The 16403-nt window shown below is 36.8% G+C and overlaps 1 long non-coding RNA gene across 1 annotated transcript; it reads right to left on the bottom strand.

Annotated features, from left to right (window-relative positions):
- Positions 1–313: 313 nt before the first annotated feature.
- Positions 314–2359, bottom strand: LOC122088616. Its single transcript, XR_006143103.1, has 2 exons — positions 1816–2359; positions 314–907 (listed from the first exon to the last, which is right to left on the bottom strand). It is a non-coding gene; the product is annotated as an uncharacterized LOC122088616 (long non-coding RNA).
- Positions 2360–16403: the final 14044 nt, after the last annotated feature.

The following is a 16403-nucleotide window of genomic DNA, read 5'->3' as shown; positions in this document are numbered from 1 at the left end:
AGCAGCTCGGCGAGAGGACTGGCTGCTCCCGGCGGCGATCTAAAAGGGGGAGCCGAGGCTTCTAGCTGGTTTAGGTCTCGCGGGTGTCCCGAATATGTGATTTTTTTTATTTCATTTAATGTTTAATTGCCATATTTGATCATATTTTAAGTTAGTTACATGAGTATGGTAACAATGATTTCTATTTCTATAAAACGAATTTATCTTGGAAATGGAATGAGCCTTAAAAAAAAAAAAAAAAAAATAAATAATAATAATAATAATAATTAAAAAAAAAAAAAATCTATGCATTAGATGATTAGAACATAAAATATGACTACATAAACTACTTATATTCTTTTATTAGGTGAATCAAAATTGCATTAAAGAGTGAAGAAATATACATTACAAACCCAAAAGGGCCAATAGGGGAGGAAGAACCTCCTTCAGAAAAAACATTACAAGAAGCAAATTACAGTAACCAAATATGTAAATCCCAAGTTGTTATCATATGCAGATTCATCTCATTACCTGAGCAAAAGAAAGTGAAGTTGGTTAACCTTGAATTTAATATCAAAATCAATGGTGATCCAAATTTGGTTCCAAGTATAGGATGTGGAAGTCCAGCCATGCATGTTTCTTTCTCACTAAATGTGATATATAGTAGTACAGAAGGCCATCTTGACCACAAGGTTTCATGTCGAATTCAAAGGAAGAAAACTCACCATATGGATTCCTTGAAGCGCAATAAGTATCTATTTTGGCTAGCTCAATCTTTTCAATATCTCCTCAAATGTCTGGACTGTACATGCTAGCTTGAGGGGACCCACAGTTTTTGTATTCAACTCTTCTGAGTGCTCAAGAATGGCTGAGAATTCCGGTGTCCATAGATGCTTCAATGGAACCACATACCTCATGCATTCTTCTCCTACATATATCGGCAAATAACCTTTAGGGACTGGAAGAGGAATCTTACCACTCTCTTTTGCCTTTGGAATGCATTTATAAGTTCTTTTCACACACCTCAGAGCAAGCTTCTTGAGTGAAGCAAGCTTTTTTTTATTGAGACTTTGGAAGCTCATGGTAGTAATGAAGACAATAAAAACCTTTTAGGAGAAACAGTTTAATTTATACGAGGGTTGAAGTTGGAGTTAGAAGAATTTACAAGGAGAAAGTTTTTCTTCACCTATAGAGAAGAGAACAAGGGACATCTTACGTCGCCCCCTCCTCCTTGTACAAAGTCGTTCTCTATCCTATTGTCATACCTGATTTCAAAAATGGCAAGCGGGTGAAGACAATTTTGGTTCTAATGGAATGGTCCCAGATCCTCTCCATCTGACTATACCCTCCAATCCTCTCTCACCCATTTATGGAGTGTGGGGACCACCTTCAAACATGAGGTGTGATGACTCCGAAGGTGATTCCTACATCCTATGGATGGTGTGAGATGCGATTGGAGGATACAGCCGGATGGAGAGGATCCAAAGTTTAATGGGACAAGTTGGAGGTAAGACTATAGTTTACATCAGAATTTTTAAAAACTGTAGTCCATCTAAATAGTCTTAACTCTCTGGGTCCCCAATCGGTAGGGTTGAGTTTTTACGCCATATTAGAAAATTTCTTGGACGGGAACTTGCTTTGTCTGATCTATGTTACCTGTACCAACAGTGGAAGAAAAAGACTCCTCTACTACGCAATAAGAAATAAGAATCTAATTTTATTATTTCTTTTTTTTTTTTTTCATTAAAAATTCATAAACTTTATTATAAAATGAGAAATAAAGAATATATCAATGAGAAAACCATAGTAATTTGGCTATCTCAATCTCTTCAATACCTCCTCGAATATCTGGACAGTACATTCTAACATGAGAGGACCTTCAGTTCTTGCATTTAACTCTTCTGACTGCTCAAGCAACACCTGAAATTCATGTTTCGATAGATGCTTCAATGGAACCACATACCTCATGCATTCTTCTCCTACATAGATTGGCACATAACCTTCAGGGACTAGAAGAGGAATATTGTTACTCTCTTTGCCTTTGGAATGCTTTTATTTCTTTTCAAACACCTCAGAGCAAGATTCTTGAGTGAAGCAAGCTTTTGTTTGGTGGGACTTCGAAAGATCATGGTTGTAATAGCAAAAATTAAAAACTTTTTATATCAAAGAAGTATAGAAGATAGGAGAGTGGTTTTTTTTTTCTTTTTTCGGGTAATGAGAGATAGGAGAGTGGTTGCAAGTTGAAGTTGTTGGTTAATGAAGAATTTATATGGAAAATAGAATAAAGTTTTTCTGCACATGCGTAGAAGAAAATCAAGAGAAATCCTTCCCCCTCTACCAAGAAAAGGAGGATCGAAATCCTCTGAGACCTTACTTCTTGGCGGAGGGTGGCAGAGGGGGAAAATAATCCTCTGTTTTTCTCATCCCTGTTTTTTCTTGTTTTGCTACCTGCAGAACGCGACACGTGGACAACTTTAAAATCAACGCACCGGATGTAATAATCCTCACCCAATCTTGACCGTTGGTCTCCTTATTGTCCACGTGTCGCGTTCTGCAGGTAGCAAAACAAGGAAAAACATGGATGAGAAAAACAGAGGATTTTGATCCGACGGAGGGTGCGTCCAGTGATGACACGTGGCATCGGACACGTGCATTCTTCATTTTAAAAAAACATAAAAATAAAATGCATGGTTTGAAGGGAACCCGCACTTGCAGAGCAAAACGAATAGCAATATAAAACCCAGATCAGAAATTCCATGGATTACCAAACAAAATCTAAAATCGGACTAATGGATTCAAACAATTTCTGCTAGAGAGTTTGGGGCTTACTGGTCTGCAATGTAGGAGAATATGGTGTCGTTGGGTAGATCAGAAACACGGAGCTTCCGGGGAGAACCAGAGCTTCTGGTGATCAGCATTTGAAGCATTCGATCCAGCTCCTCAGGCTGGCGCCGGCGGCTCCACTCCTCAATGTCGATCTCTTGCTAGCAGTGAGGCCCATTACTGCTTTCCTCCATGATTTGTAAATCGTTAGAATCAGAGTTAATTCATCCTTCAGAGAGAGATTGCTAAAGATTAATCCAAACACATCTGGTATTAGCTCGTGCTGCTCGTCCCAGTGTCGGATCGTGCTTCCATCCATCTATATGCTTCGTCTAAAGAAGAGAGAAGCAGACGATCGAAGGTTTTGGTTTGGGGGGAGGTTTGGTCGATAAAATGAAATGAACCGATTTATTTTAGAAACCAGATTTCAAACCGACAAACCCTCAATCTACCATACAAGTGTCCGATGCCACATGTCATCATCGGACGCACCCTCTGCCAAGAAGTAAGGTCGTAGATGATTTCGATCCAGAACGGGACATTCTTTTACCGTACAAAGTCTTTATCTCCCTCATTGTAACCCCATTTCTATAGAGGCAGGCAATCTATTGACCGTGGATGATAATCAGAAAATTCGGGTTCAATGGAGGAAGTTGGACTTTACTTTGGGTAAGATGAGACAAGATGGACCTAAGACAAAACCATTATTTCTACTTATTCCAGTGACATCAACTTTGAAACCATAGCTCTCATCATTAATTGAAAAAAAAAAAAAAAAAAAGCCCATCTAAATAGCCTAACCCTGTCGGGGATGTGCTTCTAATTAACTAGCGTGCAGCAAGGAAGTTGGGTGGATTGGGATCTTCTCCAATATCTATCCCTCCAATTTCTGTCTAATCAAACACAGTCATGCCAGGGTTACATCAGCATGCCCTCATATGTTGGATTGCATGTCAGCTTCTTCCTTTTCGTTTTTGCTAAGGTTATGTTTGATGGTCAAAAGAAGAAAAAAAAAAACGAAAAAAGAATTTGGAAAAGGTGCTTCAACATTTGGAGGTTCTTTCTAAACTATTTAGACAGCGTTTCATGGGTAATATCACATTGTTACCATGAAATAAATGCACTGGTGGATAAATTAGCTACACAAGCAGCTACCACCCGATTTTCTTCTAGCAGGGATAATGCTCCCTCTTTTATAAGCTAGGAATTAAGTTGGGACTTTCAGCATATAACTAGGTATAGATTCATGTAATCTGAATTTTTCTTTTCTTTCAGTTTTCTAGTCTGCTGATGGCCATGTCGAAGGTGGAATAGAGATCTAAAAAGCTATTTGCACACTCTCATCTTTTCATTCTTTCAATATACTTTCGTTGACATTTAGCAAAAAAAAAATCTGGGTCTTTGTTGAAAGTCCCAATTCAAATCATAAGCTATAAAATGAGGAGACTCAATCTAGGTAGCAGTGGTTCTCGTAGTTGTCGCATGCTTTGCAAGTTTATCCGCCACCATGTTAATCTTTCTATAGCAGTGAGAGATTCTCCATTCTATGCTATCCAAGTACTGCTTGAAGTACCACCATTTTTACTTGAAATTCCAAGGGATCACTTGATTCCTTAGATCATTAACAACAAATATAGAGTCACTCTCCATCCATAAATTTAATCTGTTGCTGAAAGCTATCTGAATCCCTATAATGTGTGTCTGCCTTTGGTTAGAGAGAGGTTGGAGAGGATCCGGATTTGGATCCAAAGTTGGGCTGTAGTGTATCTTTTGTCTTTTTGTTTTTGTTTTTATTTTAATCATAAATATATATATAAAATAAGAGAAATCTTACAAAGGTATCCAGGCATATCGGATAATAGATACAAATACAGAAAAGTTCAAATCATCCTTTCACATACGGCATGGCCATTCTTAGAAGGAGGATCCCACATTCATAGTAAACCAAATAATTAAATGCATCTCAAGAAATATCATTATGAGTACAAGATGGGGGAAAATCCAAGATAAACGAAGATTCAACCCTTTCACCCTCCATCTTTCTTGTTATAAAAGTGAGTTGCCTAGTAATTAATAATATGTGTGTTTCAGCTTATTTATCCGGCTTTTTTGTTTTTGGGACTGTTGGTTCTTTGAAGGGTATTTTTTAAGCCGCCATGTTGTATATTCTTGTCCCTTCTCATTTTTTGTTGTTTGCAATAAATTGACATTCATTTAAAAAAAAAAAAAAAAAATGTGGTCCAGTGGCATCTTTATTAGCCACTTGTGGATCCCTTTTCTGACCTATTATGGGTCTTTGAAAAATTTTTTTTTTTTCTAACCCCAGGAATGATATGCTTCAGATTTCTAATTTTTTTTTTTACTAAAAGTTAGTAAGAGAATAATATTAATAGAATGAAAGTAGGGAGAAATAGGGTACAAAGAACCTTTGGATTAATATTCCACCTTCGGTATTGTCATTAGCAGAGATAAAGATCCAACTGAAAAAAAAAAAAACCACTGAAACTTACATAAATCGATACCTCGGTCTTTGTTGAAAGTCTCAATTTAAATCATAATTTATAAAGGCTAGAGGATGGGTTCAAAACACAGAATTTCTATTTGTTGCAGTATGCCTTGCTAACTTATTTGCGACTGAATTTATTTCCTTATAACAGTGAGTAATGTGCCACTGAATATTGTTTAGGTATTCTTTTGATTTCTACTTAATTAGCAAACTCATTTTGAGAATGTAATTGCTGATGTGTCTTTTAGGAAGAATAATTTTCAAAAAGCAAATGAATGAGCAATGTAGTGATCAATAATAGAAAGCTCTAGCCTGTAGTCAACCATTGGGGTAGCTCTTCCAGTACTATCAAACTTACCCAACCATTTAAGTTTTTAACTTTGAAACTATGCTTGAAGATCGTTTGAAGTTAACTTCAAGCAACAAAAGAGAAGGTGTCTATTATGACCATTAGATGGATGGTATGACTTGAATATATTGGAAAAGTGGGCAGCTGGGTTCACATGGCAAGATGCCTGAAACTGTCACCCATGCATTATTGTTCCTAGATTTTCAAAGTTCTATTTTGTTATTTGACAAGACACGCCACACTTGTGTTCATATATAATATAAGTGGGTGATCGACCCTTTTACCAAAAAAAGAAAAAAAAGTGATCTATCTTAGAGTTTATTTGTCCACAAGGATTTGGCAAATGTGTAGTCATTTATTGACCTTAGGTTATTGTGGGATGCATTGGAAGGTCAGATTCAGATTTATTTCTTAATTTCTTGGTAGATTCTCTTTAAATTGATACGTCGTGGATTTTTGCTGATGGCAATGTCATAGGTGGGTCTTTAGGATATTGCTAATTGACTTGTGCTCTGCCAATGGGAATATCAAAGGTGGAGCTCAAGTTTTCTGTATTTATTTCCTTCCGGGTATGTAGGACGCTAATCTTGCACATCCCCTTTTTTAATATATTCTTTATTAATTAAACAATATTGACCACTTAAGGTTTATATGTCCACAGAAATTTGACAAATATGAATTTCTTGTAAGTTTACCAAAGAAGCTTGTTTTTAATATATTTGCGAGAAATTATTATACTTTATATACACCGGTACCATGTATCTCAATCACAATATAACAATGGTCCTCATTCCCAAATAATGATCATGGTTTTGAACTTTTATTTCTCTTGCATGCTAGCTTGTTCCTTTTCCTATCTGGTGTCTCTCTAGACCCAGCTTGTATCTCGTTTTTCTTTGTTTTTTTAATACACATGAATTTTTAGCCAAAAAAAAAAAAAAAAAAGCTTGTTCAAGGTCCCAGTTTGTAGCATCTGTACCATGTTGAATTTGATTCAATCTGGACTATAATTAATTAGCTGATTTTAATTGATAATTCATGCTTTGGTGCATGCGACCAAAATGTTTGGATGTGGAGGAGTTTTGCCAAACATCTACACAGAAGGGTCCTAAATCCCTTGGGAACCTTTCCCTATTGAGCTCTTGGAGAGTGCACCCCCTATTGGATCAGGACGACTTGATATTGGGAGAGTGTTGTGCTTTCCTCTCCTCTTGTCAATTTGCTAAATCCATGACCTGGACAGGGAGGTTCAGTGGATTCTCATGTCATTAGAGGTATCTGTCATAGCATTAACTTTAGGACCAAGTTTTCCTTCAACCACAGTCAATGGGAATCCATTCATTGTTTTAGAAGGAAATTTTTTTTTGTTTGGTACCCAGGGTGTCCGGATCTTTGACCCGACTAGTCCTTGGGGTCACTGTGATACGGCTTATACAGGATCGGGTTAGTCCGAGACGAAAACTCTCGTACGATGGCCCCAAGAAGTTAGGTGCAGTGGCGAAGGCTTGATTACGGGACCTCGCTTCCTGAGGCGGAGTACCGTGTCTTCTCCATGCCAACTGCACTAACCCTTTGGGGTTTTTAGAAGGAAAATTATATTGATGCAAATGATGAAACAAAGTCTTACAAGAGTTAGAGCACAATAACAAAGAAATATCAGATGGTGGGTTCACATGCCAAGAGACTAAAGTCTATTCATTGGCACCCAAGGAAGCAAGATGATCTGCAACATGATTGGCTTCTCTAAATGTGTGTTGAATGAGAGCTTGAGCAAATTTCTACATTCCAGTGACATCAACTTTGAAACCATAGCTCTCATCATTAATTGAAAAAAAAAAAAAAAAAAAAAAAGGGCCCATCTAAATAGCGTAACCCTATCGGGATGAGATTCTAATTAACTAGCATGTAGCAAGGAAGTTGGGTGGATTGGGATCCTCTCCAAGATCTATCCCTCCAATTTCTTTCTAATCAAACACAGTCATGCCAGGGTTACATCAGCATGCCCTCAGATGTTGGATTGCATGTCAGCCTCTTTCTTTTCATTCTTGCTAAGGTTATGTTTGATAGCCAAGAGGAGAAAAGAAAAGAAAAAAGAATCTAGAAAAAATAAATAAATAAAAAAGAAGAAATGGTGAGAAAATAAAAAGAGTATGTATGTTTGGTTACTAAGAGAATAAAAGAAAAAAAAAAAAGAAAAATTTTGAATTTTAAGAGAAAGACAGACATATAGGAAATCATTGTGTAATCATTCATTTTTTTTATCTTATTATGTTTTCATATTTTCTCCTGTTTTCTTATATTTTTGGTAAGAAATTTTTTAGGAGAACAAAATAAAATTTCACAATTCTCAAAAGGAATTTTGAATTTGAAAAGGGGAACCTTCTCTTGAGTGAAGACATACCAAGTGCAAAGAAAAATTCTTAACCTAAGGAAAAAAATACAAAAAATGTACTTTTTTCTTTTCTTTTCTTTTCTTCTCTTGGCTATCAAACACAACATAAAAGTCACTAAATGAATATTATTAAAAAAGAATTATAGGGAGAACAAGCAATTTATGGATTGGAATCCTCTCCAACATCAACGACCCTCCAATGATCCATCCAAAGGCTGGAAAGACTTGGACACACATCCTCATGTGTTGACAGGTGTTGGGATATGTGACCAAGCCCTTGGATGATCGTTGAAGGGGCATTGGAGGGTGCAGTCATTGGAGAGGAACCTGATCCACAATCTATTGGCTCGCTATTCCACCTTCGGCATAGCCTTCAGTAGAGATAATGAACCAATCAAGAGAGAATTACATAAATCTATATCCGGGTTGAAAAAAAAGAAAAAGTTTAGGTAGCCAAGTCAAGCCATCGAGCTATATTATGCAACTTGCGATGAGATATTTATAGGACTTTTCTACCCAGAGCTCCGTTCATGTATCCTCCATGGCAGACCTTCTCCTTTCTAAGAAACTAAAAGTGACCATAGAATCAGAGGGTGAGGCGTATCAATGAGGTTGCTAGGAGTTTGCTGCCTCCAGATTATCACAAACTCAATATCAATGGCTGCTCTTTGGGTAACTCAGGATGTATAGGAGCAGAGGCAATTGTGGTTTGGATTTAGGTTGTATTGCAATCTATGAAGGTATAGATTCCAACTTTATTGCTGAATTTGCTACTTTTTTCTATGGTTTACATAATGCAAGTTCAGTAGGCATGGAAAAGTTGTGGATTGAATGTGATTAGCTGACCATGGTGATCTGTATCAAAACATGAAATTCCATGGTGCTTGAACATTTGGAGGCTCTTTCTAAGCTATTTAGACAGCATTTCAGGGGTAATATCACATTGTTACCATGAAATAAATGCACTGGTGGATAAATTAGCTACGCAAGCAGCTACCACTCGATTTTCTTCCAGCAGGGAAAATGCTCCCTCTTTTATAAGCTAGGAATTAAGTTGGGACTTTCAGCATATAACTAGGTATAGATTCATGTAATCTGCATGAATTTTTCTTTTCTTTTAGTTTTCTAGTTTTCTGATGGCCATATCGAATATGGAATAGAGATCTAAAAAGCTATTTGTACGCTCTCATCTTTTCATTCTTTCAATATACTTTTGTTGACATTTAGCAAAAAAAAAAAAAAAAAATAATAATAATAATAAAATATAAAATAAAAAAAAATTGGGTCTTTGTTGAAAATCCCAATTCAAATCATAAGCTATAAAATGAGGAGACTCAATCCAGGTAGCAGTGGTTCTCTTAGTTGCCGCATGCATTGCAAATTTATCTGCCACCATGTTAATCTCTCTATAGCAGTGAGAGACTCTCCGTTTGGTGCTATCCAAGTACTGCTTGAAGTATCACCATTTTTGCTTGAAATTCCAAGAGATCATTTGATTCCTTTTACCATTAACAACAACTATAGTATCACTCTCCATCCATTGATTCCTTATACCATTAACAACGACTGTAGAGTCACTCTCCATCCATAAATTTAATCCGTTACTGAAAGCTATTTGAATCCCTATCATGCGTGTCTGCCTTTGGTTAGAGAGAGGTTGGAGAGGATCCGGAGTTGGATCCAAAGTTGGGCTGTAGTGTATCTTTTGTCTTTTTTTTTTTTCGCTTTTTTTTTTTTTTTTTTTTATCATAAAAATATATATAAAATAAGAGAAATCTTACAAAGGTATCCAGGCATATCTGGATAATAGATACAAATACAGAAAAGTTCAAATCATCCTTTCACATACGGCATGGCCATTCTTAGAAGGAGGATCCCACATTCATAGTAAACCAAATAATTAAATGCATCTCAAGAAATAACATTATGAGTACAAGATGGGGGAAAATCCAAGATAAACGAAGATTCAACCCTTTTACCTAGGCCTTATGGTGGGGCTGATGCGAGCTCGGGAGCTGGGCATTACATGTCTGTGGGTAGAGACGGATTCTAGTGCTCTTGCAATCTCTATCCAACAAAAGAAAATTCCATGGTTTGCATTGCAGAGATGGATCTTTCTGCAACCATATTTGGAGAGTATCACATGGAAAATAACTCACAACTTTAAAGAAGCGAACTCAATTGCCGACTACCTGGCTAGAGATGCGGCGAAGACAGGGATATCAACCACAAATATCGATTTCCCTGCCCACATTAATGATCTTATCAGAAGAGATGCCGAGGGCAGGCCAAACTACAGATTTGATTAGTGCGCTTCTCTTTCCTCTGCTGATGGCAATGCCGAAGGTGGGGGTCAGGGAATCGATTTTATTTTTGTTTCAATCTATTTTTTCAGTTTGATGTAGCTCTGTTAACTTTTCCCATTTTTCTTCATTTTAATATAATGATTTTCTAGCAAAAAAAAAAACCCTTTTACCCTCCACCTTTCTTGTTATAATAATGAATTGGTTAATAATTAATAATATGTGTGGTTTAGTATATTTATCCGGCTTTGTTGTTTTTGGGGCTGTTGGTTCTTTGAAGGGTATTTTTTAAGCCGCCATGTTGTATATTCTTGTCCCGTCTCATTTTTTGTTGTTTGCAATAAATTGACATTCATAAAATAAAATAAAATAAAAAAAGTGTGTTTCAGTGGCATCTTTATGGATGAAAATTATCTACAATTCCGATCTCGTACAATTCCGTGAAATACCTCCTTTAGGGGGTGACACGTGTATTGATACCAATACAATGGTCCAGATCTGATACAATTAATAAAACCTTAAGTCATTTAAATCAGATCTGGACCATTGTATTGGTATCAATACACGTGTCACCCCCTAAGGGGGTATTTCACGGAATTGTACGAGATCAGAATTGCAGACAATTTCAACCCCATATTTACTGGCCACTTGTGGATCCCTTTTCTGACCCATTATGGGTCTTTGAAAAAAAAAAATTTTTTCTAAGCCCAGGAATGATATGCTTCAGATTTCTAATTTTTTTTTTTTTTACTAAAAGTTAGTAAGAGAATAATATTAATAGAGTGAAAATAGGGAGAAATACAGTACAAAGAGCCTTTGGATTAATATTCTACATTTGGCATTGCCATCAGTAGAGATAAAGATTCAATTAAAAAAAAAAAAAAAAAAACCACTGAAACTTACATAAACCGATACCTCAGTCTCTGTTGAAAGTCCCAATTTAAATCATAATTTATAAAGGCTAGAGGACGGGTCCAAAACACAGAATTTCTATTTGTTGCAGTATGCCTTGCTAACTTATCTGCGACTGAATTTATTTCCCTGTAACAGTGAGTAATGCGCCACTGAATATTGTTTAGGTATTCTTTTGATTTCTACTTAATTAGCGAACTTATTTTGAGAATGTAATCGCTGGTGTGTCTTCTAGGAAGAATAATTTTCAAAAAGCAAATGAATGAGCAATGTAGTGATCTATAATAGACAGCTCTAGCCTGTAGTCAACCATTGGGTTAGCTCTTCCAGTACTATCAAACTTACCCAACCATTTAAGTTTTTAACTTTGAAACTATGCTTCAAGATCGCTTGAAGTTAACTTCAAGCAACAAAAGAGAAGGTCACTATTATGACCATTAGATGGATGGGTATGACTTGAATATATAGAAAAAGTGGGCAACTGGGTTCACATGGCACGCCACGCCACGCTTGTGTTCATATACAATATAAGTGGGTGAACGACCCTTTTACCGAAAAAAAGAAAAAAAAGTGATCTATCTTAGAGTTTATTTGTCCACAAAGATTTGGCAAATATGTAGTCAATTATTGACCTTACGTTATTGTGGGATGCATTGGAAGGTCAGATTCAGATTTATTTCTTAATTTCTTGGTAGATTCTCTTTAAATTGATACGTTGTGGGTTTTTGCTGATGGAAATGTCATAGGTGGGTCTTTAGGACATTGCTAATTGACTTATGCTTTGCCGATGGGAATATCAAAGGTGGAGCTCAAGTTTTCTGTATTTATTTCCTTCCGGGTATGTAGGATGCTAATCTTGCACATCCCCTTTTTTAATCTATTCTTTATTAATTAAAAAATATTGACCACCTAAGGTTTATACGTCCACAGAAATTTGACAAATATGAATTTCTTGTAAGTTTACCAAAGAAGCTTGTTCTTAATATATTTGCGAGAAATTATTATACTTTATATACACCGGGACCATGTATATAACAATGGTCCTCATTCCCAAATATTGATCATGGTTTTGAACTTTTATTTCTCGTGCATGCAAGCTTGTTCCTCTTCCTATTTGGTGTCTCTCTAGACCCAGCTTTAATCTCATTATTATTATTTTTTTTAATACACATGAATTTTTAGCGAAAAATAAATAAGCTTGTTCAAGGTCCAGTTTGTAGCATCTATACTAATAAGTATAATATAGAAACAAATTTTAATTTGTCATTTTTGCTTCCCCTTTTATCTAATACTACCACGTAGTATATGTTTTTTGAAGAAATTTAATAAAATTTTCCCACCTTTATCTTTTGAACTATAATTTTTCTCTCCTAATAATTAAATTCGAGATCAATTCCCTTTGACTATAATTAATTAGCTGATTTTAATTGATAATTCATGCTTTGGTGCATGCGACCAAAATGTCTCGATGTGGAGGAGTTTTGCCAAACATCTACACAGAAGGGTCCTAAATGCCTTGGGAACCTTTCACTATTGAGCTCTTGGAGAGTGCACCCCCTATTGGATCAGGACGACTTGATATTGTGAGAGTGTTGTGCTTTCCTCTCCTTCTCTTGTCAATTTGGTAAAGCCATGACCTGGACAGGGAGGTTCAGTGGATCAGATGGAGGATTCTCATGTCATTAGAGGTATCTGTCACAGCATTAACTTTAGGACCAAGTTTTCCTTTAACCACAGTTAATGGGAATTCATTCACTGTTTTAGAAGGAAAAATTTTTTTTTTTTTGGTACCCAGGGTGTCCGGATCTTTGACCCGACTAGTCTCTGGGGTCACTGTGATACCGCTTATATAGGACTGGGTCAGTCCGAGATGAAAACTCTCGTACGGTGGCCCCAAGAAGTTAGGTGTAGTGGCGAAGGCTTGATTACGGGACCTCGCTTCCTGAGGCGGAGTACCGTGTCCTCTTCAAGCCAATTGCACTAACCCTTTGGGGTTTTTAGAAGGAAAATTATATTAATGCAAATGATGAAACAAATTCTTACAAGAGTTAGTGCACAATAACAAAGAAATATCAGATGGCGGGTTCACATGCCATGAGACTAAAGTCTATTCCTTGGCACCTAAGGAAGCAAGATGATCTGCAACATGATTGGCTTCTCTAAATGTGCGTTGAATGAGAGCTTGAGCAGATTTCTGCATTAGTCTGAAACAATCACAAGTATCATCGAGATCTTCCATAGAATCGAGCAAGAAGTATGATTCAAAATATTAACCACCAGAAGGTTATCACTTTCAATAATGAGAAAACGGAATGCTTTATAAGAGCCTCCCTAACTGCATAGGCCTCAACGAAGATACCAAAGGCACTGCTAATTCCTTTAGAGGAGCAACATTGAAATTTATCCAAGATATTCGATCAATGTGAATAGAGTTTCACAAAACATTGGAGGTAGTGTCCATCATTCGTAAATAGAGTGTAGACATAATTTAGGATCCTAAGATGATGGGTTTTTGTTTACAAGTGCAGTCAATGAAAACTATGTCCTTAGGTTACCGCCAACAATATACTTTTCCTGTTCGTGGAATTGGTCAGATAATTCATGTACAAGTTTTGGTAACTTTCTCCACCCCTTTGTGGACTTACTCCTTAGACTTTCTTGGTCCTTGTGGCTGTTGTGTCATCTTACATAGGCTTAAGTTCTAGTCACATGATTTCATTTTGAGTACAATGCATGATGTGGTTAATACATACAATTATAAATATGGGTTACAGAAATATGTCTTCAAAAATTAAATAGGATGAATGGTAACAAAGCTTAAGCCTTGCGAAGTTATAATCATTACCATCCATTTGACCCATTGATCTGTTTTATACAAATCCTAACACTTATACTCTTAGTCTTGATCACAATCTGAATTATCTTTAAACTCCATCTTGATTCATGTAGATATGATGTGACTATGGTTTACATTTTCATGAGAAGCTCAAGGTAAACTTTTTTCAGGTGAAAAATAGGGTTAATGAGAATTTTATAGTGATGGCAGTTTAGTTAAGCTTAGTCCCATGATATGCTATGTAAGATTGGTCTATGGTGTAGACTTATTTGAGCTCTATTAATTAGAAGATTAGTCATTGCTTTAGGGAGGCGAATGTGGTAGCATACTTCTAGCTTAAGATGTAGCTAAGACTGACCTTTCTTCTTTGCGTATTTCTTTTCCTTCTTATATTAGGGAGGAAATAGTTCATGATGTTTTACTTCGTCCCAGGTTTAAATTCATTGTCAAAAATGGGGAAACTTAAGTAATATATCCTGATTCATTTGATTTTGCTGGTCCATGCAGATTTCATATCAATCTAGATTGATATTGATTTAGCATTATGAATCACGGGCAAAAGGTTAAGAAAAGAAAAAAAAATGGTCTCTTTCTATACTGATACAGATTGATCAATTTGACCTATAAACGACATATCTTTCATCAGTTATGACAAGTAGAAGAAGAACAAGGATTTTAAATAAAAAAAAGAGAAGTTTTCGTCCACCTATAGAGGACGGCTCACCCACCATTTAGATGAATGGGAGAGGATATTGGGAGGGTATTTTAGACTTACACTAAAACTTATAGGAGTTTGAGAACCCAAAGATGGTCGATGAATTGTCCTCTATCTGGTGGAAAACTTTCTCCTTTTTTTTTTTCATCTTTCTCTTTTCAAAGATCGAAGTCATGGTTATCACGGTTAGGTTCTTGAAATAGAAATCGATGGTTGGCTTTTAGGATGTACGAGAATCGGAGTTCAGGATCTAAGGTGTAATGCAATGCAATTACTGTATGAGTGTTTAAATTTAGAAAATTTACATGGAAAATAGAATGAAACAACTTGGAATTTTCAAAAAAACAAACAATATATAGCGTTTCTTGTGGGGGAGCATGGTCCCTAAGTGTGCGTAGAAGATCATGGGAGAATGCACAAAGCATCAGGCGGGGAAGTCATTTCACCCCATGTGTCTAGGCATGTTCTCGGCCCACACTCCCACACAAAAACCATTTTTCCCATAAATATAATACATATAGCTACTTCCTAGCTCAACAGACCTATCATGCCTGGCCACATTCAATGCACCCTGCTCCACCCTGAAATCAATATTCTATTTAATCTCAGTCGATATCGTTGGCGGGAGACAAAAACTTCTAGGGATAAGGTGAGATTCACCAACAAGAAAGGGGTCTCCCACCCATTTATGAAGAGCATCATCTCACTCCAGGCCTCTCAAATCCCCATAGCCAAACACTGAAAAATCTACCCGAGAAGGCCTAGTTCCTATATATATATATACATACGGGAAAAGGATGCTCTCTAGTAGTGCGGACCCTGTGCCAACATGGGGGACAAGGAAGGAGCTTACATGGACATGAACAAGGGATACTGCTTTTGTGTTCCAAGGAGTGGGGGCGTCATTTTGCCACCCTGTGTCCACAGGGGCCATGCAACCAGGAAGTGTTCTTTTCTCCTATTCCCCTAATATATGGATCTGGCTCCTTTCCATTTCGGTCATCACCCGGAGCTTGCCTATAGCTACATGGATAGGCGACACTTGTCCCTAGAGGATCAAAGGGTTGTGGTTGCTTCTCCAAAAAAACCACCCATTAGACCTAGGTACAACCCATACCCGATAGACACAATTCGGATCCTCCTCCTTCTCTTCTCTTCTCTACCAAATCTTAAAACAGAATGCCACACACCCTTTTCTCTCTTTCTCGGCTTGCCCAACGATACACGCCAATATTACTCCAATAGTAGAACAATCAAGGTCCAGTTAAATCCTTTTTTTTTTTTTGATAAAAGATGATATTATTAAAATAAAAGGGGAAAATACACCAACATAAAAGAAAGGGAACACAGCCAAGACCACTGGAGAAACTTGCTCTCTCCACCTTCGGCATGGCCATCAGCAGAGAAAGCAAGAAACACCCTAGCAGAATCTAAATCTATGCCTGTCCATTGCATCATTTTCAATGTCCATCATAATATGACTGGGGAATGTCACAGAGGTCTCTGTGATTCCTGATTTTGAAGCCTTCCTTGCCAAATAATCTGCAACCACATTTGCCTCGCGAAAACAATGAGAAATTTTCCATGA

The sequence above is a fragment of the Macadamia integrifolia genome, chromosome 9 (assembly GCF_013358625.1).
Source record: "Macadamia integrifolia cultivar HAES 741 chromosome 9, SCU_Mint_v3, whole genome shotgun sequence".
Classification (NCBI taxonomy): domain Eukaryota; kingdom Viridiplantae; phylum Streptophyta; class Magnoliopsida; order Proteales; family Proteaceae; genus Macadamia; species Macadamia integrifolia.
The sequence above is the reverse complement of the archived record's forward strand: the minus strand, read 5'-3'. Positions and strand labels throughout refer to the sequence as shown.